Genomic DNA, 26,857 nt, shown 5'->3' on the forward strand with positions numbered 1-26,857 from the left:
ACTGTGAGGCGCCAAGATGCACGGTTTGAGGCGTTATCAGCCCACTGGCGGTGGTCAATGTGGCAGGCACCAAGAGATTTCTTTAGGCAGTCCTTGTACCTTTTCTTTGGTGCACCTCTGTCACGGTGGCCAGTGGAGAGCTCGCCATATAACACGATCTTGGGAAGGCGATGGTTCTCCATTCTGGAGACGTGACCCATCCAGCGCAGCTGGATCTTCAGCAGCGTGGACTCAATGCTGTCGACCTCTGCCATCTCGAGTACTTCGACGTTAGGGATGAAAGCGCTCCAATTGATGTTGAGGATGGAGCGGAGACAACGCTGGTGGAAGCGTTCTAGGAGCCGTAGGTGGTGCCGGTAGAGGACCCATGATTTGGAGCCGAACAGGAGTGTGGGTATGACAACGGCTCTGTATACGCTTATCTTTGTGAGGTTTTTCAGTTGGTTGTTTTTGCAGACTCTTTTGTGTAGTCTTCCAAAGGCGCTATTTGCCTTGGCGAGTCTGTTGTCTATCTCATTGTCGATCCTTGCATCTGATGAAATGGTGCAGCCGAGATAGGTAAACTGGTTGACCGTTTTGAGTTTTGTGTGCCCGATGGAGATGTGGGGGGGCTGGTAGTCATGGTGGGGAGCTGGCTGATGGAGGACCTCAGTTTTCTTCAGGCTGACTTCCAGGCCAAACATTTTGGCAGTTTCCGCAAAGCAGGACATCAAGCGCTGAAGAGCTGGCTCTGAATGGGCAACTAAAGCGGCATCGTCTGCAAAGAGTAATTCACGGACAAGTTTCTCTTGTGTCTTGGTGTGAGCTTGCAGGCGCCTCAGATTGAAGAGACTGCCATCCGTGCGGTACCGGATGTAAACAGGATCTTCGTGATGCCACCATCATCACCCTGTACAAAAACAAAGGCGAGAAATCAGACTGCTCAAACTACAGGGGAATCACGTTGCTCTCCATTGCAGGCAAAATCTTCGCTAGGATTCTACTAAATAGAATAATACCTAGTGTCGCTGAGAATATTCTCCCAGAATCACAGTGCGGCTTTTGCGCAAACAGAGGAACTACTGACATGGTCTTTGCCCTCAGACAGCTCCAAGAAAAGTGCAGAGAACAAAACAAAGGACTCTACATCACCTTTGTTGACCTCACCAAAGCCTTCGACACCGTGAGCAGGAAAGGGCTTTGGCAAATACTAGAGCGCATCGGATATCCCCCAAAGTTCCTCAACATGATTATCCAACTGCACGAAAACCAACAAGGTCGGTTCAGATACAGCAATGAGCTCTCTGAACCCTTCTCCATTAACAATGGCGTGAAGCAAGGCTGTGTTCTCGCACCAACCCTCTTTTCAATGTTCTTCAGCATGATGCTGAACCAAGCCATGAAAGACGCCAACAATGAAGACTGTGCCAATATAGGCTGAGTAAACATCATTTGTTGTTCTTTTTCAAATGTTCAGTAGGTTTCCACATTGTACAGTAAAGCTTTTTAGACCAGTTATAATATTACTTTGTTTTTATTGCTGCCTTTGTTTTTATAAGAATGCTACAATGTATTTAATTTGTGGAAATCTTATTTTCAATATTTTCGCACATAAATTCTGCAAGTCCTATTGATACATAGGACATTCAATACTTGATTAAAAGTCGGTATTTCATACAAAATAATCTTGTTTTCTAGATTAATCCACATCAAGAATATTATGATAGATAGCAGAATTAACTAAAGATATATGTATTCATGTTGTTAATACTAATTAGGGGAAATTAACCTCAATTCCTGCACATAAGCAGTTCACTTATATTACAGTTAGAATTTCACTCAGCAGATCCAATTGCCTTTTGGATCTAGTCTGGATAACATCAGAGATAATTCCTTTGTGAATAGAAGGTGCAATGATTAATTTTTGTGGCGATGCCAGATGCGTTATTCTTTTAACAAGGCTATTTAATGAAATACAAATGTTGGCAACTCAGCAATGATCTTTGAACTTTGACATATCTCCCTGAGTCTCAGAAGGAGACTACATTGTCCCTTTAGCCTGTTCTATAATTTGACAGATGTTGGTAGATCTGTCACTAGCTCTATATTATTTGCCTTTGTAATAGAAAATTTGGACCTAAATTGCTAAATAATTGCAATGGAAATGCTCCAACCTAGTTGTGTGAAGCGAACACGTATAATTCAATTCTTTGTTGTCATAGCCCCATTTGTAGTCCTATTTAGAGTAAGAAGTCAGATTTTCAGGATTGGTGTGCTAATTTCTTAAGAAATATTTGCATTGCCATTGTCAGGGTTTGCAACAGCTCTCACAAGTGTGGCCATTAGGTCAACTTCAAATATGCACATACTGAATTAGTAAACATGCTTTTCTTAAAAGTTGCAGAATGATCAAAAAGTTATGATGTCTGAGGCACCCATGACCTCAGCAACTAAATCCTAGCCTTTCTGGTAGGAAACTCTAATATAACAATTTTGCAATTAAATAAATGATGGAATGTTAAGAAAATAATTTTTCTACAAGTTACTCAGAGTAAAGTGTCAACTCATTATAGTTTACAATGAATCACCATGAAACAACATTGTCAGGAATCTTCATTGCAAAATAATGGTGTTCCTGGAAATCTGATAGCAAATTCATGAGAGGGGCTAAACACATTTGGGAAATAAAGCCATTACGGGACAAGAGCTTTGTAGTGAAGTGCAATGGGATCTTAGAAAAAAGTTTTAACCAGTTTTCTGTAAAAGTTACATTTTTCAATCTTGGAAAAAAATTCTTTTTTGAATATTTTATTTTTGATTTTTAAAGACTCATATAGATTAAGACAACAATACACTTGCTTTCAATACTTATGTATAACATATAGGGTATGTTTTTCCCCTCCCTACCCCCTCCCCTTTATAAAGGTTAAAACCTTGTGTTTTTGATTTGTAGTTAATTTTATGACTATCCTTTTTAGGAAAATTGTTATTTGTGGTGTTACCATAGTCCTTTGGCTTGGCTTCGCGGTCGAAGATTTATGGAGGGGTATGTCCACGTCAGCTGCAGGCTCGTTTGTGGCTTACAAGTCCGATGCGCTACGGTTGCAGCGGTTGCAAGGGAATATTGGTTGGTTAGGGTTGGGTGTTGGGTTTTTCCTCCTTTGTCTTTTGTCAGTGAGGTGGGTCTGCGGTCTTCTTCAAAGGAGGTTGCTGCCCGCCAAACTGTGAGGCGCCAAGATGCACGGTTTGCGGTGATATCAGCCCACTGGCAGTGGTCAATGTGGCAGGCACCAAGAGATTTCTTTAGGCAGTCCTTGTATCTCTTCTTTGGTACACCTCTGTCACGGTGGCCAGTGGAGAGCTCGCCATATAACACGATCTTGGGAAGGCGATGGTCCTCCATTCTGGAGACGTGACCCACCCAGCGCAGCTGGATCTTCAGTAGCGTGGACTCGATGCTGTCGGCCTCTGCCATCTCGAGTTCTTCGATGTTAGGGATGAAGTTGCTCCAATGAATGTTGAGGATGGAGCAGAGACAACGCTGGTGGAAGCGTTCTAGGAGCCATAGGTGATGCCGGTAGAGGACCCATGATTCGGAGCCGAACAGGAGTGTGGGTATGACAACGGCAAATTACCCAATCAAAAAACTGTCGGATCTAAAGGTATTTTAATCTTATACAGGTATTCCTGAAACAATTGAACTTTCTTCAAAAAAGATTGTATATGTATACATGACCAAACCGCATGAAAAAAAGTTCCAACAGAGTTACCACATCTAAAACACAAATCTGATTCATGAAAACCATACTTTTTAAATTTTTCAGGTGTTAAGTATAATTGATGTAAAAAATTATAATTAATCATTGCATAACGCGCATTTATCAGTCTAGTTACACTATCATAACAAATATCTAACCAATCATCCTCGGAAAAAATAAAACCGATATCCACTTCCCATTTACCTTTGGATTTATCCCAACCCTTTTTATCCATACCATCCTGTAATATTTGATACATAAATGAAATATAACCCTTCTCTGGTACCTTCATAAGAAAAGTCTCAAATTTAGTCATTTCAGGTAAAATCATATCTCTACCAAACACAAGTTTCACCAAAGATCGAATTTGATAATAAAGAAACAAAGAGTTCTTATCAATACCGTAACTATCTCTCATCTGGTCAAAAGATAAAAATTTACCTTCTTTAAAACAATCTCCCAGATTTTCCACACCTTTAAATCTCCAATGTAATAAACTTTGATTATATATTGAAAAAGAAATAAGTTGATTATTATACAACGGAGTCAAGGCCGATAATTCACCCCCAGAACCTATCATTTTCTTTTTCTTTGTCCATAACTTCATTAAATGTTTTAATATAGGCACATTATGTTGCTGTAACAAATTTACATTCCATCTAAACAAAAATTGATGTATTTCAAATTCAGAGATATTTGCCATCTCAATTTTGGTCCAATTAGGGGGCCATTCCAAATCCATCAATGAACTAATAAATTTAAATTGGGCTGCTTCATAATAATTTCAAAAATGTGGTAAACGTAGTCCATATAACCATAACCATATAACCACTTACAGCACAGAACAGGCCAGTTCGGCCCTATTAATCCATGCCATAACAAATCCCCACCTTCCTAGTCCCATTGACCAGCACTCGGTCCATACCCCTCCAGTCCTCTCCTATCCATATAACTAACCAGTCTTTCCTTAAATGTAACCAATGATCCCGCCTCGACCACATCTGTCGGAAGCTCATTCCACATCCCTACCACCCTTTGCGTAAAGAAATTTCCCCTCATGTTCCCCTTATAATTTTCCCCCTTCAATCTTAAACCATGCCCTCTAGTTTGAATCTCCCACACTCTTAATTGAAAAAGCTATCCACATTTACTCTGTCTGTCCCTTTTAAAATCTTAAACACCTCTATCAAGTCCCCTCTCAATCTTCTACACTCCAGAGAAAAAAGCCCCAGTCTGCACAACCTTTCCCTGTAACTCTAATTCATATTTCCAAGTTAATTTATTCAAGGCTACTCTTGAAAATTTACCTCTCCATAAAAACTCCCTAACCATTTTATTCATATCTCGAAAAAAAATATTATCAAGTAAATACGGAATAGATTGAAATAAATATTGCATACATGGAAAAATATTCATCTTAATTGTATTTATTCTACCCAATAAATTAATAGGCAAATCTTTCCATTTAATCAAATCAGTTTTAATTTTTTTTATTAACAGAACATAATTTAATTTATATAAAGATTGATAATTAACATCCAAAATTATACCCAAATAACTAATTCGATCCGCCCATTTCAAATTAAGAATATTCTTATAAGCTGAATAATCTCCTTCACTCACCGGTAATATTTTGTTTTTTTCCCAATTAACTTTATATCCAGAAAGACATCCATATTGCATCAAACACTCCTTCAAATGTAAAAGTGATTGAGCTGGATTTGTTAGATACACCAATACATAATTGGCAAATAAATTAATTTTATATTCCTCATCTAAAACTTTCATACCTTGTATCTGTGTATTTTGTCTTATCAACTGTGCCAAAGGTTCGATCACTAACGCAAACAAAGCTGGTGATAAAGGACAATCTTGACAAGTAGATCGGGTCAATTTAAACGTTTCCGAAATTAAACCATTCATCAGTACTCTAGCTACAGGTTTACTATATAAAGCCTTAATCCAACCAATAAAAAGAGGACCAAACTTGAATTTCTCCAAAACTTTGAACAGAAAATTCCACTCAACTCTATCAAATTCTTTTTCGGCATCTAAAGATATCACCATCGGATGGTCTGAAGATTGTCGAAATCTATTAATCAAACTAATCACACGTAAAATATTATCTGAGGCATATCTATTCTTTATAAAACCTGTCTGATACATATGAATCAGCTTAGGTAAAAATTTAGCCAATCTATTCGCTAAAATTTTAGCTATAATTTTATAATCTACATTTAACAACGAAATCGGTCTATATGAAGATACTTTCAAAGGATCTCTATCTTTCTTTGGAATTACTGTAATTAAAGCACTAGAACAAGACTCAGGCAATTCATAATGTTCTCCAACCTGGTGTTGCACATCTCCAAACACTGTGGAGCAGTCATCATAAAAAATTTTATAAAATTCGACCGAAAATCCATCATCACCAGGCGATTTACCGTTCAGCACCTATAGCCATTTTAATTTCCGAGTCAGTAAATGGTGCTTCCAACTCCTGTATATCTACGTCCTCTAATGTCGGTAAGTTCAACTGTGATAAAAAAAAGATCAATCGATCCATTTTCTTGTTTTCCATCAGAGGTTATGTATATAACTTTTTATAAAATGAACAAAATTCATCACTAATCTCACGAGGTTTATACGTGATAAACAAATTCCATCTGACAGCATTAATAGTCCTCGAAACCTGTTCTTTCTTTAATTGCCATGCAATATCTTATGTGCTTTCTCTCCCCATTCATAATATCGTTGTTTAGTCCTATTAATCATACATTCAAATTGGTAAGATTGTAGAATATTATATTCCAGTTTCAACCTAGACAATTCTATTTTCTGATCTTCTGTAGCATCTTTCTGAAATTCCATTTCTAACTCATTAATCCGTTTCTCAAATTCAAGATCTGATTTAATTGATTCTTTTTTTATTTTAGAAGTATAACTAATTATTTGTCCTCTCAAATAAGCTTTCATAGCGTCCCATCATACAAACTTACTTTGAACAGAGTTAGAATTTTCTTTCAAAAAAAAATTTGTTTTTTCAAAAAATCAATAAATTCCGTACTTTTTAAATAACATTATATTAAACCTCCAACGATAGGCCACCTGAATTTTCTCAGAGGTTGCATATGTAAAGTATAACAAAGAATGATCTGAGATCACCCTACTTTTATATTCCGTTGTATTTTCCCCTGTAAATGTGCCGATACTAAAAAAACGTCAATCCCTGAAAACGATTCATGTCTAGTTGAATAAAAAGAGAAATCCTTCTCTGTCGGATTAAGACGTCTCCAAATATCCACTAAATTAAGGTCTTTCATCAACGCCTGAACCTGAACTGCCATTTTAGATTGGTTAACTTTCTTCGGAAATTTATCTAATAAAGGTTCCAAAACACAACTAAAACATTATTATTAACCTGACCCAGATATAAAAATGCATCAGAAATAAACATTTCATCATCTACATTTGGGGCATAAATATTAAGTAAAGTCCAAAATTCACTAAAAATCTTACAATTTAATTTAAGAATACATCCTGCCTTTTCCTCCATTGATTGTAATTCAAAAGATAAATTTTTATGTATCAAAATTGCTACACCTTTAGCCCTAGAATTAAATGAAGAAGAATAAACATGCCCTACCCAGTCCCTCTTCAATTTCATACTTTCTTTGACATTCAAATGTGTTTCTTGTAAAAAAGCAGCATCAATTTTCATTTTCTTAATATACGCCAAAATGTACTTAGGCTTAATCGGACTGTTTAAACCTCGAACATTAAAAGTAGCAAACCTCAACTTTGACATATCCACTAATGTTACTAAGAACTTATAATATCATTATATAAAAACTCAAATCAATGTAAATAGGCCCTCCAATAGGAGAAAAAAACCCACAAATTAAAGGCTAAATAAAATGAAAATAAATAAAAATAATTAAAAAAAAATCAAAAATAGAGAAAAAAAGAGACCCCCCCAAAAAAAAACTACCAAAAGGTAGTAACCCCTAAGCAAAACTTGGGTGTGGATCACCCACCAGTGGCTGATGACTAATAGAACTTAGAGCCAATCTCTCCCTCCTCAGCCAAACAAAGAGTAACATCAAAATATCATAATGACATATAAAATAAAATAAGAATAAGTAAGTTCTTCTGTTCATCCAAGAGATTCCAATCTCGGAGACCCAATTTCCAAAGAAGTTGGACTCTTTCCATTCCCATTTCTCCCATTTCTTCCATTTCCAAAACAACCAGATTTTTCTTTAGGAGACAATGGTGGACTACGTCTTTGTCCTCTTGCATCCGGCAATGAATCAGCAAAAATCATTGCTTCACGATCATTGTCAAAAAACCGAGATTGAAATTCTCCATAGAACACCTTCAACACTGCCGGATAGCGAAAAGTAGACTTATAGCCTCTATGCCACAAAACTTCTTTAACTGAATTAAATCGACGCCAACGCTGAATAACCTCTTGACTCAAATCTGGATAAAAAAAACTCTACTATTCTGAATCGGTAACGGAGCCTGTCGTTGTCTCGCATTTTGCACTGCTAAACGAAGTATTGCTTCTCTGTTCAAATAATTCAAACATCGAATTATCACAGGTCTCGGTGGTTGACCAGGTAGAGGTGTTCTTCTTGAAGCTCTATGAGCTCTTTCCAATACTAAACCTCCAGAGAAAAATTCTTGCCCCAATACTTGTGGAATCCATTCTTTAAAAAAATAAAGAGGATCTTGTCCTTCCATACCTTCTGGCAAACCAACAATTTTCACATTATTCCTTCTACTTTGATTCTCCTCTCTAACTCCTTTTTCATGTTCACGCAGTTCTATGACGGATTTTTCAACTTTCAACACTTTTTCTGTATTAGAGGCCACTTGCTGCTTACATTTCAAAAAAGCAGTATGAAATTTTAAAAAATCTTCACAAGATGCTTCCACACGTACTTTAACTGTAGTGAATTCTGACCTCATACTAACATTAATTTGAGCCAGCTCTTGCATTATAGGCTGAATGACAGCATTTAACTGTTTATATTGTTGCTCAGAAAAGCTCAGCCCTGCTTTCTCTAACGTAGTGGCAGAACCAGGTAACTGCAGCTCCTGCTGCATCTCAACAACAGGCAATTTAACGGTTCTACTGCGGGTCTGGACTCCCAGCGACGGCACCCCAACTTCCTCAGGGGGTTGCCGCTGTTCTCCCCTCGCAGCTCGGGGTTGTTTCAAAAACTCACGGATTAGATCGGTCTCTTCAGTGTGAAACATTGACTGAGTCATTTCAAACAATGGAGTCGTCTTCCTGCGTGCTCCCTCCGTTAAAATCGGCAGGCTGCCAGAATCGGGATCCACTTCGTGGGCACATGCACCTTCCTCTTGAGAACGGGTAACTCCAGCAAAGTCCTTCTCTTGGTGAGTAGTAGTCATTTTTTTATGCAGCTCCCACAGGCAATCTTTGTGGTTTAGGCACTGAAGAAATTAAACCTGAGGCTGTAACAAGTTGTTTAGGCCCCAATTCTTCAACACTCCGAAAATGTAATTTCTTCTGCACTTGAGGTTTAGTCTTTTTACCATTAATGGCTTTAACAGTTCCTTAATATTTTAGACTGAAATTTAAAAAAGTTTAAACTTGAAAACAAAGGGTTCAATCTGAGTTCGAAGGTCTAATAATGTCATTCCTCAACATATATTCCACCTCCTGATCATGATTTTACTCTTCTGAATGTTTATTCTATATGGGTGCTGTTTTATGGGATTTGCTTCTCCTACATCTAGTTCATGGTAAATCAATTATGTCTTTTTTGGTACATCAGGGAACAAATTTGTATATTTCAAAAGTTATTCTTTCAACTGCATATGCTCTTGTAACATAAGATGGCCTAATTTTTCTTCCAAATTTTCCAAAATTGTTGAGTTAGACAGGCGCGCAGGAACCATGGTTTCTTTAAGGTTACCCTAACAAGATTCTGTTTCCATAATCTTATGATCCACCACTTCCTCCATTCTGTCAACAGCCAACACCTCTGATACAGGTTGTTCTCCATTACCCTTATTCATGTAATAAGGTTTTAATGTGGTAGCTCATCACAAGGCAGGCAAACCGGGCCCGCTTGTAAGCCACGCGGTGGGGCAGCCGGCCAAAATGGTGCCGTCGGGGTTTCCCTTCCTTCCAGCTCAGGGCTCAGAAACCTGCGCTTGGGGACCACATGACACCCGGGTGACGTCAGCGCCCTCCAGCGCGGTTCTCAGCCAGGTCCGGGCTAGGAGTATAAGTGCAGCCCAGCAACCTGCAATAAACTAGTCTGCTCACTGAGCTCAGCCCATCTGGTTGTGTGTGTTATTGCAGGAGCATTGTAGCTGCCAGTACAATTGGTTCAAATGTCATCAAACTCATCATAAACGAGCCTGGGATCAGCGCTATATCCATAAAACTGCCTGAATTCTGGGTTCAGGACCGGAGACCTGGTTTGACCATGCAGAGGCCCAGTTTCACCTCTGCCAGATTTCGTCTGACACAACCATATTTTACCATGTGGTCGCTACCCTGCACCATGTTCAGCACCCACCCGCCGAGGACAAGTACGAGACCATCAAGCGAGTGCTTACCGGGTCCCTCGGACTATCCAGACACCAGCGTGCCGCTCGGGTGCTGCACCTTAACGCCCTGGGGACAGGTCCCCAATGGAACTGATGGACGAGATGCTCGTGCTCATGGGTGAGCACACCAACTGCCCACTTTTCGAGCGCATCTTTCTCGAACATATGCCTGGGGACATCCACCCGCTGCTGGTTCAGGAGAGCTTCACTGACCCAAGGAAGGTCGCCCGAAGGCCCAAGAGCTATGGCTCGCACGATTCTCGGAAGGCTGTGGTCCAGCAGATCACGAGGCACGGGCATGACCACGCCAAGCCCGCCCCTAGCACTGTGGTAGAGCACCTGACCCCTGCAGGGGCCCCCAAGAGCATAACCAAGGCTGCAGCATCCGCTTCAGGCCTCTGCTTCTATCACCAGCACTGGGGACCCAAGACCCAGAAGGGTCGTCAGCCCTGCTCGTTCCAGGGAAACGTCCAGGCTGGCCGCTGTTAATGGCTGCGGCAGCTGGCCAAGTACACAGCCTTCTCTACCTGCGGAACTCAGTCAGTGGCCTGCGGTTCCTCATTGACAATGGTGCCCAGATCAGCGTCATCCCGGCCACTGCCATCAAATCCAGGAACCGACCTCGTGGACCTCCCATCCGTGTGGCCAACGGAACGGCAATCCAGACATTTGGAGACAAGACAGTCCACTTCCAGATCGGCCAACGGAATTTCACGTGGAGGTTCACCGTCTCATCCCTCCCAACTACCATCCTGGGTGCAGACTTCCTCCTCATACACGGGCTTCTGGTGGACATTCAAGGTAGGCACCTGGTGGACGCCCATACCTTAAAGGCCATTCGCCTTGATGACGCCCGCTCGGAGCAACTGCAGATGGCCATGATCAGCATACCCAGAGATGTGTTCCAGCAGATCTTGGACGGGTTCCTGACAGTCCTTAAACCACAGTTCTCTCCTGCCCACCCAGGGCCCACCGGCTCCCACCTGACAAGCTCCAGGTAGCGAAGGAGGAGTTTTCGCACCTGTTGGAGTTGGGGATCATTTGGTGGTCCGACAGCCTGTGAACCTCACCCTTCCACCTGGTCCCGAAAGCCTCCGGTGGCTGGCGTCCCTGTGGAGACTATCGACAGCTCAACGAGGCCACCGTTCCTGACCGTTAACCCATCCCTCACATCCAGGACTTTACAGCCAACCTGCATGGCTCGAGAATCTTCTCCAAGGTTGATCTGGTGCGTGGATATCACCAGATCCCAATGCACCCTGAGGACATACCCAAGACGGCCATCATCACCCCCTTTGGTTTGTTCGAATTCGTGCGCATGCCGTTTGGGCTCAAGAACGTTGCTCAGGCCTTCCAGCGCCTCATGGACTCTGTGGGCAGGGACTTGGATTTTGTCTTTATTTATTTGGACGACATCCTCATCACCAGCAAGGACCGGGCACAACAAAAGGCCCACCTGTGTGCCCTTTTCTCCTGCTGGCCAACTTTAGCCTTACCATCAACACGGCCAAGTGCCAGTTCAGGAAAGAATCTATGCAGTTCCTGGGCCATACCATCAGGGCCAAAGGAGCCACGTCCGCTGCTGCGAAGGTCACCACTATCAGGGAGTTCCCACGCCTGGACAGCCTCAATGGGCTGCAGGAGTTCGCGGGTATGGTCAACTTTTACAACCGCTTCATCCCAGGAGCTGCACGCATCATGCAGCCGCTGTTCGGCATCATCGCAGTCAAGCACAAGATGCTCGCTTGGAACCCAGAAGCCTGCACTGTATTTGAGGCCACCAAGGACACCCTGGCGAAGGCCGCCATGCTCGCCCACCTGCACACCGATCTGCATATGGCACTCTCTGTTAATGCCTCTGCCACAGCCGTCGGTGCTGTCCTGGAGCAGCACGTGAATGGACATTGGAAACCACTGGCATTCTTTAGCCGCCTGCTTCACCTGCCGGAATGCAAGTATAGTGCCTTCGACCGCGAGTTACTGGGCATGTACCTGGCAGTCCGGCATTTACACTATTTTTTGGAGGGGCGGACTTTTACCATTTTCACAGACCACAAACCACTCACCCAGATGCTTGCGATGGCAAAGGATCCCTGGTCGGCCCGCCAGCAGTGTCACCTCTCCTTCGTGTCTGAGTTTACCACTGACATTCGGCACAAGGCGGGGAAGGACAATGTGGTTGCTGATGCACTCTCGTGACCGGCCATCTGTGCGCTGATGCCCAGTCTTGACTTCGATCAGCTCGCCCAGGACCAGGAAGCTGATGAGGAGACGAGGGCCTTCAAGACCGCCATCACCGGCCTGTGGTTCCGAGACCTCCCAACTCCGAGCGGCGAAGGCACCATCCTGTGCAATATCTCCTTGGTCACCCCGTAGCCAGTGGTTCCCCAGCTGTGGTGCAGGCAGGTCTTCCTTCACATCCATGACCTTTCTCATCTGTCCATCAGGTCCACGGTCTGGATGGTGGCAGAACGGTTCGTATGGTGTGGGCTGCGGAAGCAGATCGCGGGCTGGGCCATAGCATGCACCCATTGCCAGACATCCAAGGTGCACAGGCACACCAGAGTGCCCGTACAGGTGTTCGTGCACGTCCGGGAACGGTTCAGCCATATTCTCGTGGACATCGTCGGGCCCTTACCTGTTTCCTGGGGCAACTGTTACCTCTTTACAGTGGTGGACCGCACCACTCGCTGGCCGAGGTAATCCCGATGCTAGTCATCTCCACTGACTCCTGCTCCCGAGCCCTGTTGCATGGCTCGCCAACAGGTTGGGGATACAGCTACACTGCACCACGGCCTACCACCTGCAGGCCAATGGACTGGTTGAACGTCTGCACCGCCACCTTAAGTCCACGCTCATGGCCCGCCTCACCGATCCCGACTAGATGGATGAACTGCCTTGGGTGCTCCTGGGCATCCACTCCACTCCCGAGGAAGATCTGCAGGTGTCATCAACTGAGCTAGTCTTCAGTGCACTGCTGGCACTACCTGGTGAGTTCGTCAGCGCACCTCAATCCCCAGCGGTCGCTGCATGAACTACTTCCTCACCTCAGGGCACGCTTGGACTCGTTTGAACCCCCACCGCCACCCAGGCATGGTACCCGCCTGACTCACGTTCCTGGTGAGCTGCTTTCCACGGAGTTCGTTTTTGTTCGGCGGGGTCCGACCGCAGCACCTCTGCAGCGATCATACGAGTGGCCACACAAGGTTATACAGCATTCCGGTTCGACATTCACACTGGACTTGGGTAGCAGCCATGAGCTGTTTACCATGGACAGGCTGAAGCCAGCACACGTCGATCCCACCAAGCCCGTGGTCATTGCCCAGCCCAAGAAGCGAGGCCGCCTGGCAAAAAAGGACGTTGGCGCTGGTCCTGGGTGGGGGTGGGGTGCTGCGTGGCGGCTCACCACAAGGCAGGTAAACTGGGTCCTCTTGTAAGCCACGTAGCATGGCAGCCAGCCAAAATGGCGCCGTCGGGGTTTCCCTTCCTTCCAGCTTGGGGCTCATAAACCCGCGCTTGGGGACCACGTGACGCTCGGGTGACATCTGCGCCCTCCAATGCGGTTCTCAGCCAGGTCCGGGCTGCGAGTATAAGTGCAGCCCAGCAGCCTGCAATAAACTAGTCTGCTCACTGAGCTCAACCCGTCTGGTTGTGTGTGTTATTGCAGGAGCAGTGTAGCCGCTGCTACATTAACATATTTATGTGACACACCTGAGTTTTATTCCTTCTATCTGGAGTGTTAACAACATAGTTAACATCATTCAGTTTTGATTTAATTGTGTATGGTCCAGAAAATCTAGCTTTCAAAGGATTGTCATGTGTTGGAAACAAAATCAAAACTTAACTTCCTGTCTTAAAATTTCTCACCTGAGCTTTCCTGTCAAATAAATGCTTAATTTTACCCTGAGCCATTTCTAAATTCTCTTGAGTGTAAGTCCACACTTTTTGTAATCTATCCTTAAATTTAGAAGCATAATCTAACAAATTCAACTGTACATCTTTCATCAACATTAAAGGTCCTTCAAAATCTTATTCATGTTTTTCTTTACTCTAAGATGACCACCCAAAAGTGTACTGTGGGCTAGATCTAATATTTCCTTCTGATAATTTCTAGGAACAACCCCCTGATGAATCACTCTCCACTGTTCGTTAGCAGGAATATCAAGAGGTCTCCATTTTCTCATCAACACTTCACTTTGTAAGTAATATCCACAAGCCATTTCTTTACTCTCCTGTTCAGTTACTGCTTTCTCTCTTAAGATAGCAAGATCTGCATTTATTTTCTGTTGCTGAATTAACCCTTTCCTTGACAAAGATAAATCCTTACTCTCACAATGACCCTGCTCTTTCAAAAGTACTTCAGAATACTGGGCAAATCTCTATCAACTGGATTTTCTTTAGCTGTCATCATTTTCTTAGTCACAGACCTAGTTACCACACATGCAGGATATATCTCACCATCCTCTCTAACCAAATCCTTACTAGGCCGACTTGTCAAGTTTAAAACTGACCTAACTTTATCCTCTGCCAAATCATTCCCCAACAAAAATGAGACACCCTGCATGGGTAACTTTGGAATTACTCCTACTACAACAGGTTCTTTGACTAATTCTGAATTCAGCACAACCTTGTGAAGCGTTATTGACTCTTCCTCACCTCCAACACCTTTAATCAAAGTTGTCTCCCCTGTGTCAGTCCTTTGATCCACAGTTAAAACACTTTCCAACAACAATGACTGAGCAGCCCCAGTATCTCTAAGAATTTAAACTGGAACCTGTGGTTCTCCCTCCTTTATCGAGTCAAAGCCCTCTGACACGAAAGGCTTGAAAACATCCATGTCCTCCTTAACAGGTTTTGCATCTCTGCTCTCCTTAAATTCCACTGTTTGAATACATGTTTCTGGTAAAACCTGTTTTTTTCTTTTCTTTTTCAAGACTAGACAATTCATAATCACATGACCAGGTTTCTTACATGAATGACATACAAATGCAGAAGTTCTGTCCTTTCCTACCTTTCCTTCATCTTTTCTTTTAACGTTTTCTCCAGACTTTATTTCAGGTCTACTATCCTGCTCCATACTAACTTTATGAACAGGTTTATTAATCTGTTCCACATTAGCTCTCTGAAAATGCCTATTATTCTGGAATGTACTTCTGTGAATCAGAGCAAATTCATCTGCTAATCTAGCTGCCTGTTTCCACATCCCCATGTCTCTCTCATTCAGGTATGATTTAATCTCCTCTGGGACACACCTTTTAATTTCCTCTATTAATATTAATTCTCTCATCCTGTAAAATCATTGTTTATTCATTTTGAGGGGCACCAACAGTCAAAACACACAGATTTCTTCAGAGCAAAATCCATATAAGATTGATTACATGTTTTTATCAAACTCCTAAATTTTTGCCTGTATGCCTCTGGAACCAACTCATAAGCTTTCAATATTGCTTGTTTAACAGTTTAATAATCTGCCACTTGCTCTGCAGTCAAGCTACAATATGTAATTTGTGCCTTTCCTTTCAATACACTTGAAGCATTAGAGGCCACTTTTCTTTCGGCCACCTTGAGCTCTCAGCAACCTTTTCAAAAAGCTGAAAATAAGTATCTATATCTCCCTGTTAGGAATTAAAGTACCTTTAAAGAAATTGCTCGAGACAAAAATTGAGAACAAAGAACATTTATTACTACAACAATGCAAAGTTGGGTGCTTCCCCTTACCCTGGGAATACACACACATACTGGGGCTCACCCAACTTTTATACAGTCAATTTCAGTATCAGAATGCCCTCCCCCTTACATTCTTCTGCCCCCTGGATGGGTTTGGCATAGGTAATTCTTCCTGCCTACGTGCAGTTTCAGTACACTTGGAGGACCAGGGGGTATCCTGTGGGTGCCCCATCATGTCATTGTCCTTATTCACACCTTCCTGATTCTCTGGGCTACAGTCTCTTAATATGCAGAGTTGACTCATTCTATCTAGGGTTGGCTAATTTCATATGTATAAATCTGTGTATGGTTAGCTAATTAGAAATGTATGACTTGGTACTTCTGTCCAGGGCTAGGAGACCCTTATCTGATCCAGACTACCTCAACTTCCTACATTCTATTGTACCTTACCATTCCTTATCTTAGTCCTATGGTCTTGTCACAAAGGATAGAAGATTCTTATGTTAATCGTGCTGACTCTGCTTTCCTGCATCCTAAGCCCCAAACTTATCCTGTTTGAACTGGTTTCAGCCATTTTACTGATGAACTTTAGTTTCTTCCATGTTCATAATTTTAGGTCAATTTTCCCATCTCTCACAATCCTCACTTTTCTTTTAGATCAGTAATACTGATCTTTCACCATGATCAGTGTTACTGATCTTTGGTTACTAGTGTCAGTGTGACTGATCCCCCCCCCCCCCCCCCCCTCTCCTCACTTTTCTTTTAGATCAGTAACACTGATCTTTCAAGTGTAAGGTGTAGTTTTACCCAGCTGGTCAATAACCGAATTGTAATGTCTGTGTAAAGTCTTTAGGTAGGGGAGCACCATGAAGGTCAGGGGAGTGAGTCCAGCTGCTTATTAGGGTTTGGAGTATCAGGCTCCAGTTCTCAGTAAAGAGTCTAGTCCATCCCATACGTTGAAATATTGAAGCAGTGTCTTTGAAGCACACGACCTTTGTAAGTGTTGTCCCGACGAAGTCTGTGAGAGGCGCTGCCTTCAGCAGCGAACAAGTAGCAGTCTATGAGAAGCGCTGCCTTCAGCAGCGAACGAGTAGCAGTCTATGAGAAGCGCTGCCTTCAGCAGCGAACGAGTAGCAGTCTATGAGAAGCGCTGCCTTCAGCAGCGAACGAGTAGCAGTCTATGAGAAGCGCTGCCTTCAGCAGCGAACGAGTAGCAGTAGTCAGGCGGTTCCGTTTGATTGTGGCTCGTATCTGATGTCCTCTTCAGCCCCGAACCCTAGGGCCACCGATCTCCGAAGGCTGTTTGGAGCCTGATATTAAAGTGTCAAGCAGCTCACGTTGTTGGAAACTGGTGCTCCCTTTCATGGGGTGATGAAAAGTGACCAAGCAGGGGGGGGGATTGTTTCTTGTGATTTAACTGTGTGTTGCAGCTTGTCTGCTAACATTAGCATATATATCATTGAACTTGTGAGTTGCAGCCTGTCTGTGTACATTAGCATATGTATTAACTCTCTCTCTCTCTGTTACATGTACAATGCTGACTACCATTCTGTCTGTCTTTGTCCCACCATGTCCTTTGTGCTATCGCTTCAAAACTCCTGTCTTTAATACCTGTGTAGGCTAAGATACAAATTAGATGTACTCCACTAAAGCTGTTCAGTTCCCCTGGTCCGTATTGGAATCCCTTGTTAACCCATATCCCACTATGACTATACATTAAATCTATGCCCTGTCTACATTCTAAAGGAGCACAATTGTAACCTCTGCTGCCCCTATTCCAGGGGGACTTAAAACATTAACGAACAATATTCCAAAGAAATTAGTAAACAACAATGAACAATACATGTAAAGCTCATTGAAAACTGCAATAAAATACAATAATAACTGAATAAAACACAATAAATGTAAAGCTCATTGAAAACTGCAATAAAATACAATAAGAACTGAATAAAACCACAATAAATGTCAAGCTCATTGAAAACTGCAATAAAATACAACAATAACTGAATAATCAAAAGACAAGTAAAATACAACAATAACTGAATAAACCATTAAAGAAACGAAAAAAAATGTTAAATTACGGCACTTTGTAACAATCTGACTTTCCTTTGTGTTAGTGTAAAAATTGTAAAATGAAACACAAACCATATTTGCATGGGTTTTGAATATGTTAGACCTTATTAAAATGCAGTTGGAGCTGCTTGTCTGTATGGGGCACAACCCTCCAATTTGTTAGAGTGAGTACATAACAGACATTGCAGCACAAGAGCCCCTGCAAGAGAACTTGAAACATATTCAACCTTTAGTTCTGCCTTAAGTAAAATGCCTTGTGCCACAGCTCACAGGAGCTGGCCTTATTTAAAACAGTCTGTAAAACAGGCACCAAAAAAAAGTTAAAGATGTTCTTATGAAGATTGCACACACAATAATTTAAGTACAGGCTAGTTTCTATTATATTCCACTTAAAAGTTCTGCTGCATGAATCCTGGAGCTTGTGGAGTCATTATTGAATCAAGAAATATTGGTACCATGCCAATCTCATTCTAACATGCCAATTTCTCCAGTCCTTAAGTCAAGATGTACTGAATAGCATCCGGTACAAGATCTGTGAGTTCTTAATGATATTATTATTCTTATGCACCCAATTGTTCTGAACTATGCCACCAATTTAAATCATATTCCACCTATTGCAGTACTCACACAGCACCATAGACCAGTTCGCAGGTTTATTTCTCCATTAAGCTGAATCCAGTTGCGCAGGGTTTACCTCCGTGATTATTTACAATGTAACTTCCGCACTACCGGATTTAAATATAAACCTGATGAATGGGGGAAAGTTATCATGAATTAAATAACAGCGGCAATACAGAGAAATTGTGCTGAGGCATTAATTTCACTCCAGAGGAAAATGCACCAGAGAAATGAATGATTAAACTTATAGGAATCCCCATAGGAATCCCCAGAGGTATCTTTATTCTCCAGAGGTGGGTGATCTTTAAACTCACGGACCTTGACTGCTGAATGTGTAGAAGAAATGTATTAAATGTGTTGATAGGGCTCCATACCTCTAACTGCAAGACAAGAGCCTGAAGCCTCAATTTCAAGTGCCACAGTGCACTTAAAGGGACATGCACACTCCCCCTTCAACTGGCTGATCCAGCCACTTTACACATCAGATCCTTTCTTTATCTCACATACACTTAAAGTTAAGATGTATAGAACTCACCCTATTTGCGCAAACATTTCTCCCTGCAAATGTTATAACATCACTCAACTCTCAGGTACTCCCTGTGCAAAATCACATTTAAATACAATTTATTTCATAAATTGGAATTAACTGGTAGTTAAATTCGCTAATTCTACAGTATTGAAAAACGATCATTTATGACATTTAATTTTTAGCATGAATTTTAATCAATATTGGTCAGTGACTGAAGTGGGAAGTCGTGATTTATGAAATTATCTCTGGTCTCTACTCTCCCACTCCCTGCACTTCTCCCAACATTCAGGAGCTGGCACACAGTCCCTGCCTTTTTTTTTCATGTTACTCATCTACTATTCCTTTAACTGCTTGCATCAAAATGTTAGCCTTTGCTTTCTGCTTATCCTCAGATGTCTGGACAAATGCTTTTTGTGTGATCTGTAGAAGCTGGGTTATTCCCTGCTCATGCCAATTTTCTGTCTTTTGTAATTTTCTCTTAATGTCTGGGGCTGAGTTGGTAACAAAACCTGTTAGTACCAATTGTTCCCCTGCTGGGGATTCTATGTCGAGACCCCCATATTGTATATATATTTGGTCCCAAAAATTGGTCTAACTGTTCAGCACATCCCTGGGGATCTTCTATCAGGGAGGTCAGTTCTTTCTTAAAGTTACACACTTCAGTACTGGTCAGGGGCACATTTACGAAACCGAGACCCTCTCCCATGGGAACTTCCCACAGTGGTCTCATCCAATTGGTTTCTAGCTTATTAGGTCTGGGTTCCTGCTCCCTGGGAAATGAATCAAAGGGTTCTGCCCTTTCTTCCTGAAGAGTCTCACGCTGTTCTGAATTAAAGTTACCTCTCTCTCCTGCCAACAGAGGTGGTAATCGAGTGCTTTGTGAGCAAGTTATCATACCACTCCTGCTCTCTTCTCTCTTCTCTAGTGGTGGGGGAGGTGGGGAAGGTGCAGAAGGGTAGGTCATAGGAGGGGAAGGAAAGATAGGAGCTGGCATAGGAGGAACATAGGGTGGAGGGAGGGAATGTAACACATCCCAACCCTGTGATTCAGGGACAAGAGGTTCCTCCTCTCTCTTATCCCTGGATTCTTTCTCATTCAAAACCAGCTGTTCAATGGATCCCTTGAGCCAGCAGGCTGCATATTCCCTGCTCTCAACATTGTCTTTCTGGTTTTGATAGAGCCATAAGTTCAAAGCTTCACACATCCATTCATCCTCGGATCCGAATTTTGGCCAGTACACGGAGCTCCCTTTAACCGGGTATCCCACCCATTCATTACAACAATACCTGACCGTCGTCAGTTTGTCTTTACCGCGGGTCTTTCCTGTGCCCCACTCAGATAACATCATCCCAAGCGGGCTGTACGTAGCTATCTGGTGGTCACGTCCTGTGTCAGGACTCTCATCTCTACTGCCCGCTATTCCCATACTTAGGAACAAGTAAAATACTCTTACCGAGTTCTGGCAGTACTGCTCTAGCGCGCGTCCTTCCGCCGTTTGTTCTCAATGCCTCTTCTCGGATATCACTCGCTTCTTCCACTGACCAGCCACCCGTCGCCCGTGAGTCCAGCTGAATCAGCCGGGGTGCACCTACTCTCGTCGTCGGGGTACTCTGTCAGTGGAGGGAGTGTGATCCCGGACGAGCCCCCATTTGTTAGGAATTAAAGTACCTTTAAAGAAATTGCTCGAGACAAAAATTGAGAACAAAGAACATTTATTACTACAACAATGCAAAGTTGGGTGCTTCCCCTTACCCTGGGAATACACACACATACTGGGGCTCACCCAACTTTTATACAGTCAATTTCAGTATCAGAATGCCCTCCCCCTTACATTCTTCTGCCCCCTGGATGGGTTTGGCATAGGTAATTCTTCCTGCCTACGTGCAGTTTCAGTACACTTGGAGGACCAGGGGGTATCCTGTGGGTGCCCCATCATGTCATTGTCCTTATTCACACCTTCCTGATTCTCTGGGCTACAGTCTCTTAATATGCAGAGTTGACTCATTCTATCTAGGGTTGGCTAATTTCATATGTATAAATCTGTGTATGGTTAGCTAATTAGAAATGTATGACTTGGTACTTCTGTCCAGGGCTAGGAGACCCTTATCTGATCCAGACTACCTCAACTTCCTACATTCTATTGTACCTTACCATTCCTTATCTTAGTCCTATGGTCTTGTCACAAAGGATAGAAGATTCTTATGTTAATCGTGCTGACTCTGCTTTCCTGCATCCTAAGCCCCAAACTTATCCTGTTTGAACTGGTTTCAGCCATTTTACTGATGAACTTTAGTTTCTTCCATGTTCATAATTTTAGGTCAATTTTCCCATCTCTCACATCCCTCATCAAAAGGAGGCACTAGATTTACCTCTCTACTCTCCAAAATTCTCTCCCCAGGAGTTACAGCCTCAATCCTCTTCTCTCTACCTCAATTTTTAACTTCTTTAATTGAAACTGTCTGTCCCTTTCAGCTTCCTCTTACTCATATTGTTGTCGGTGCAACTCAAAATTATGTTTCTCCCTTTCTCCCTGCACCCTCAATTTTTCCAATTCTAATTGCAATTCAAAAGATCTATTCTCCGGAAAATTTTCTAAGTTTTCCTCAACAAATTTTCTTTCACTTATATAATATTTCACTATACTCCTCTGTATTTGTACTTTTCTCATCCAGTGTTTTAACTTCAACCAGTTTTAATGACATAGAAATACCCATCAGTTCATCTTTTCTCATGCTCTGCAGCTCTGCAGGTGATGGTTGTAACAAAAATGTATCAACTTCCATTGCTGTTGTTTTTCCAGGCACCAGCTTTAAGTTAGCTGACAAAAATAGCTTGCAAAAATTCCAGACACAATAGCTTGCAAAAGAAAACCCCAATCAACTAATAAATAAATGTTCAAATCCTAAATGACGAGCCCCCATAAAATGTTACGGAGTCCAGAGGACCCCAAAAATCATCAGCAATAGATAGGCACCAAAACACAGGGTTACTTAAACAAAAGTAGTTTTTAATTATAATTGAACAAGAAAACAGAATTAAACTTTAACTTATTACTTAATCTATTTACTTAACCTACCTATTTAATCCCCCCCTTTAATACTAAGGTGTGTATAATGCATATTTAAGATTAGAAAAGTTCTTTGGGTCACAGTTCAATCTCACTGGTTGCAGGCAATTCTTGTACTGTGCACAGAAGTTAGCATTAACAAAGTTCACCAAACTTTGGTGTTTAACAGGCAAATGGTTACCACTCAGGAGGGTTCTTGCTGGTTTTCCGAGAGAGATTCCTTTTCCAGGACATCTGCAACTGATTCCTTCTCAATCATTCTTGCTGACGAAAGTTGCCCCCTTCAGGGTTCTCCAGATGATCTTCTTTCTTTCAGATCATCTTTCAGACCTCCAGCCTTTTCCTTTGACGAGGCAAGCTTCCAAAGTTTGCCAGCTTTGTCCTTCTGGAATGGATTTCTGTGTCTCTCCTCTCTGTTTCACACCCTCCCTCTCTGAGAGAAAATCTGTTCTGAATCTGCCTGCAAAAATCACATGCTCTCCCAGGCAAGCTGTATGTCGATACTTTGTTGCCTCTTGCAAAAAGCATTCTGCAAAAGTCCTGCAAATATTCTGTGTTTTAAAATGTGTGTGTGCAAGCTGCTCTGGCAATTCCTCCCAAGCCACCTCTAAATACTCTGTCACACCATCGTTATGAAAATTTCAATGCAAAGTTATGCAAAATGTTTATATCAACGAATTAAAGATACTTACAGCTGAAAATATGAAGTTTGGTTTATTGGAGTGAAAAGAGTAATTCGGAATATCATTGCTTATGTTTCTGTAAAGATGACATGTTTTGAAGTTGGGAAATATGAGAGATTGGAAAGTGTCACCTACATTATTATTCAAAGAAAAGTAATAATATTGTGAACTTGGTTTGGAAGAAAGAATCGTAGAAATTTGTCTGAGAGAATTTACAATCAGATTTAAAATTGAGAAGCAGTTTTCTGTGAGAATATCTCTACCAGCCATGTATTGTGCAGTTTAAAATTGAAACCAAGAATGTCTAACTGAAAGACACCTGTGGCCTTGGGAATGAGATAAGATAGAACCAAAGCCATTGCTACCAGCCAGGTTGGCAGGAAGCCCAGGAATGTTTTGAAAACAAGTGATAAGGAAAAATGCTAAGCAGAACACAGAGACTTCAGTGAGAGAAATCCTCTTAAAGGATCATGCAAGATACAAATTTGTTGACAATTCCCAGGAACCAGAAGAAGCAAGAAGACAGGCTGCAGTGTGAAGAATCCAAGATGAAGAAGTCTCATCAGGCTAAAGACATTGAGCAAACAGCTCCTCTCAAAGAACTGTTTGATCGTGAGTTGAGCCAGCAAGGTTGGAACCAGTCAGCATAGAAGAAGTGACTTCAATTACCAAGCAAGAAGAAAGGGGATGTCATAGGGAATGCAGCACTCCCTTACACCTCCTGGGGATTTTAATTTTAAAAGTGTTAATTAAGTAAAGTTTTTATCATTAAAGTAATTTTAAAGTCTTTTTAAAGTACTGATAATGTCACCGATAAAAGAAAAAACTCCAAAAACTACACCAAAAGAAAAACACAAACTGAGGAAAGAAAAAGAACCTGAGCCTACCTCTTCAATGAAGCCGCTGTTGGAGTTCCTCCTGGACCTGCAGGAGACAGCCCCGGAGAGGGAGCATTTTATGGAGCCATCTTTGCGGCTCTCCGCAAATGGAGCCATCTTTGCGTCCTGAAAGTTACTTCCTCACTGATGTGGACAAGAAAATTAAAGGGAAAAATATTCACCCAGTCCAGGACTACAGGAAGAAGAAGAAGAAAAAGAATGACCTGGTATGGAAGATGATTCTATTGATTCTACAGGTGAAGAAGAAGATACAACCACTGAAGAAGGAGAATTCAAAGGCAAGGGAAAGTTTTTAAAGAAAAAATGGATAAAATTGAGGCTAAAATTGATAAACACAAATGCAATGGAGAATAATTTTAAATTTTTAACTAGAGAAATACAACAAGTTAAAATTGATCTAGCAAATCAATAAATAACATTTCACAAAGAGTTGAAAAATTAGAAGAAAGAATTCAAGACGACCGTGAAGAATTTCAACACATTGCGGAAAGAACAAATTTTAATGAAAACTCTTACTGCTATGAATGAAAAATTGTTGGAGAAGGTTAATATCTTGGAAAATTGTAGTAGAAGGAGTAATCTTAAAATTGTTGGTATGTCTGAAGATAAAGAAGGCCAAGATGTAATTCGTTTTTTTTCACTATTGGATACTGCAAACATTTAGACGCGAAAACTTTGAAGAGAAATTTTTGATTGAGAGAGCTCATAGAGCTCTCCAATCAAATCCGGGAATAGAATCAAAGACCTTGGTCTATATTGATCAGATTTTAAAATTATCAAGATAGAGAGAAGAATCTTGGTTTGGCAATGAGACTTATATCTTTGCTAAATGTAGATTATAAAATTCTAGCAAATCTTCCTGATTTAATAAATATGGATCAGATGGGTTTTGTTAAAAATAAACAACTTCGGAGAAAATAGTAAGGTTATTAAGTATAATTAATTTAGCTCAGAAAAAAGATTTAAGTCTTATTGTAGCTTTAGATTCAGAAAAAAGCTTTCGATAGGTTAAAGTAGGATTTTTTATTTAAGGTGTTAAGTAAATTTGGTTTTGGTATTAACTTTATAAATTGGATTAAGGTCTTATATAGAAGTCCCAAAGCTAAAGTGATTACAAATGGACAGATATCTCAATCTTTAAAATTAAATAGATCTAGTAGGCAGAGGAGTCCTTTATCACCAGCTTTGTTTGCTTTAGCTATAGAACCACTTGCACAAAAAATTAGAGATGATCAACAATTAAAGGGATTTAAGATAAATCAGATACAACATAAAATTAGTTTATTTGTTGATGATGTATTAGTTTATCTAACTCAACCAGAAATATCATTACCAAGACTTTATAGTCATTTGATAGATTATGGGAAAATTTCAGGACACAGGATAAATTGGGATAAAAGTGAAGTAATGGAATTTGTAAAAGGAGATGATACACAATGTATACAAGTGGTTTGTTTTAGATGGACAGAGAAGATTAAATATTAAATATGTATTGATAATTTGAAAAATTTATATAAATTAAATTATATTCCATTACTTAAAAAGATAGAGGAAGATTTAAAGAAATGGGTAAGTTTACCAATTATGTTAATTGGGAGAGTTAATTGTATTAAGATTAACATTTTTACAAGACCAATATTTATTCCAAACTTTACCTATGTCTTTACCTCAAAAATTTTTTCAAGATTTAAATAAGCAAATTAGGAAATTTCTTTGGAAAGGGAAGATGGTAAGAAAGTCGTTAGAAAAATTAACATGGAAATATGAACAAGGAGGACTACAACTTCCCAATTTGAAGAATTATTACAGAGCAGCACAATTAAGGATTTTAGTTGTTTATGTTCATTAAAATTAGACCATCATGGGTGGATATTGAACTAAATAAGAGAGAAGTTAAACCAGATAAGTTTATTTATAAATGGGATTTTAAATCAAATGTAATAGGCAAGGAGGCTCTGATATTAAAAAATTTGTTGAATATCTGGAATAAAATTAAATTAGAAACTGATGGATATATCCTTTAATTAAAAACACCATTAATTAATTCCTTATTGATATTTTTCAAAAAATAATCCTTTTTTAAACATATGGTATATCAGAAGGGAATATCTAATTTAGGGGATTGTTATGATAATAATAGATTGATGTATTTTGATCAATTAATAAATATGGTAGGCTTATTTAAAAGAGAAACTAGGACTGAAAATTATTTTAAAAGAACTTTCAAATTTGAATGATTAAAAAATTTATTTAAATTGCATATATATTATTACAAGAACAGACACCTAAAGTAGGTTTGTTTAATTCAAAACAAAGATGGGAATGGGATTTGGACATAATAATAGATCAATAAGACTGGCAAAATTTGTGTAAAGAAGTTATGACAAATACTATTAATGTACAATATAGATTACTTCATTATAATTTTTTACATCAATTGTATATTATTCTTTAGAAATTGAATAGATGGAGATCAGATTTATTGGATTTTTCTTTTAGATGTCGAATAGAAATTGGAACGTTTCTTCACTCTACGTGGTCTTGTTCAAAGTTTAACCCTCTTTGGGTTTATATTAATAAATTTCTACAATGGATAACGGGAGTGAATTTTCCTTTAAATGCTGAATTACTTTCATTAGGAAATTTTGTAAGTGTTATTCCTAAATAATTATTGTGATATTCCCAATTAAAGTTTGTTAAGTTGTTTTTAGTAATAGCAATGTCACTGTCACATGGAAATCCGCTGTTTCATTAATATTAGATAGATGGCATGCTGAGATTCAAACCTGTATTCCGTTAGAAAAAAATTATGTATAATTTAAGGGATAAAAATTCTTTATTTTTGCAAATTTGTGGTCCATATGCTAAAATAATGAAATTAAAATAATGATTTTATTAATTTATTTTTTGATCAGTGAAGTTTTCCCTAAAAGTATAACTTTATGATGTTTTTGAGGTCTTTGAGTGTCAACTGATGCAATCCAAAT

At 40.6% G+C, this 26,857-nt stretch overlaps 1 long non-coding RNA gene across 2 annotated transcripts in view; it reads left to right on the forward strand.

Moving 5' to 3' along the window:
* The window catches only part of LOC138738193 (uncharacterized), a 90,617-nt gene that overhangs the window by 26,337 nt on the left and 37,423 nt on the right, over nucleotides 1–26,857 (forward strand). The window contains exons 4-5 of one of the 2 annotated variants that reach the window (XR_011341492.1): nucleotides 14,449–14,532; nucleotides 26,370–26,517. This is a non-coding gene — a long non-coding RNA (uncharacterized lncRNA). The remainder of the gene's footprint in view (nucleotides 1–14,448; nucleotides 14,533–26,369; nucleotides 26,518–26,857) is intronic. The other variant, XR_011341494.1, reaches the window with a different exon arrangement.

Source organism: Narcine bancroftii, chromosome 1 (assembly GCF_036971445.1).
Source record: "Narcine bancroftii isolate sNarBan1 chromosome 1, sNarBan1.hap1, whole genome shotgun sequence".
Taxonomy (NCBI): domain Eukaryota; kingdom Metazoa; phylum Chordata; class Chondrichthyes; order Torpediniformes; family Narcinidae; genus Narcine; species Narcine bancroftii.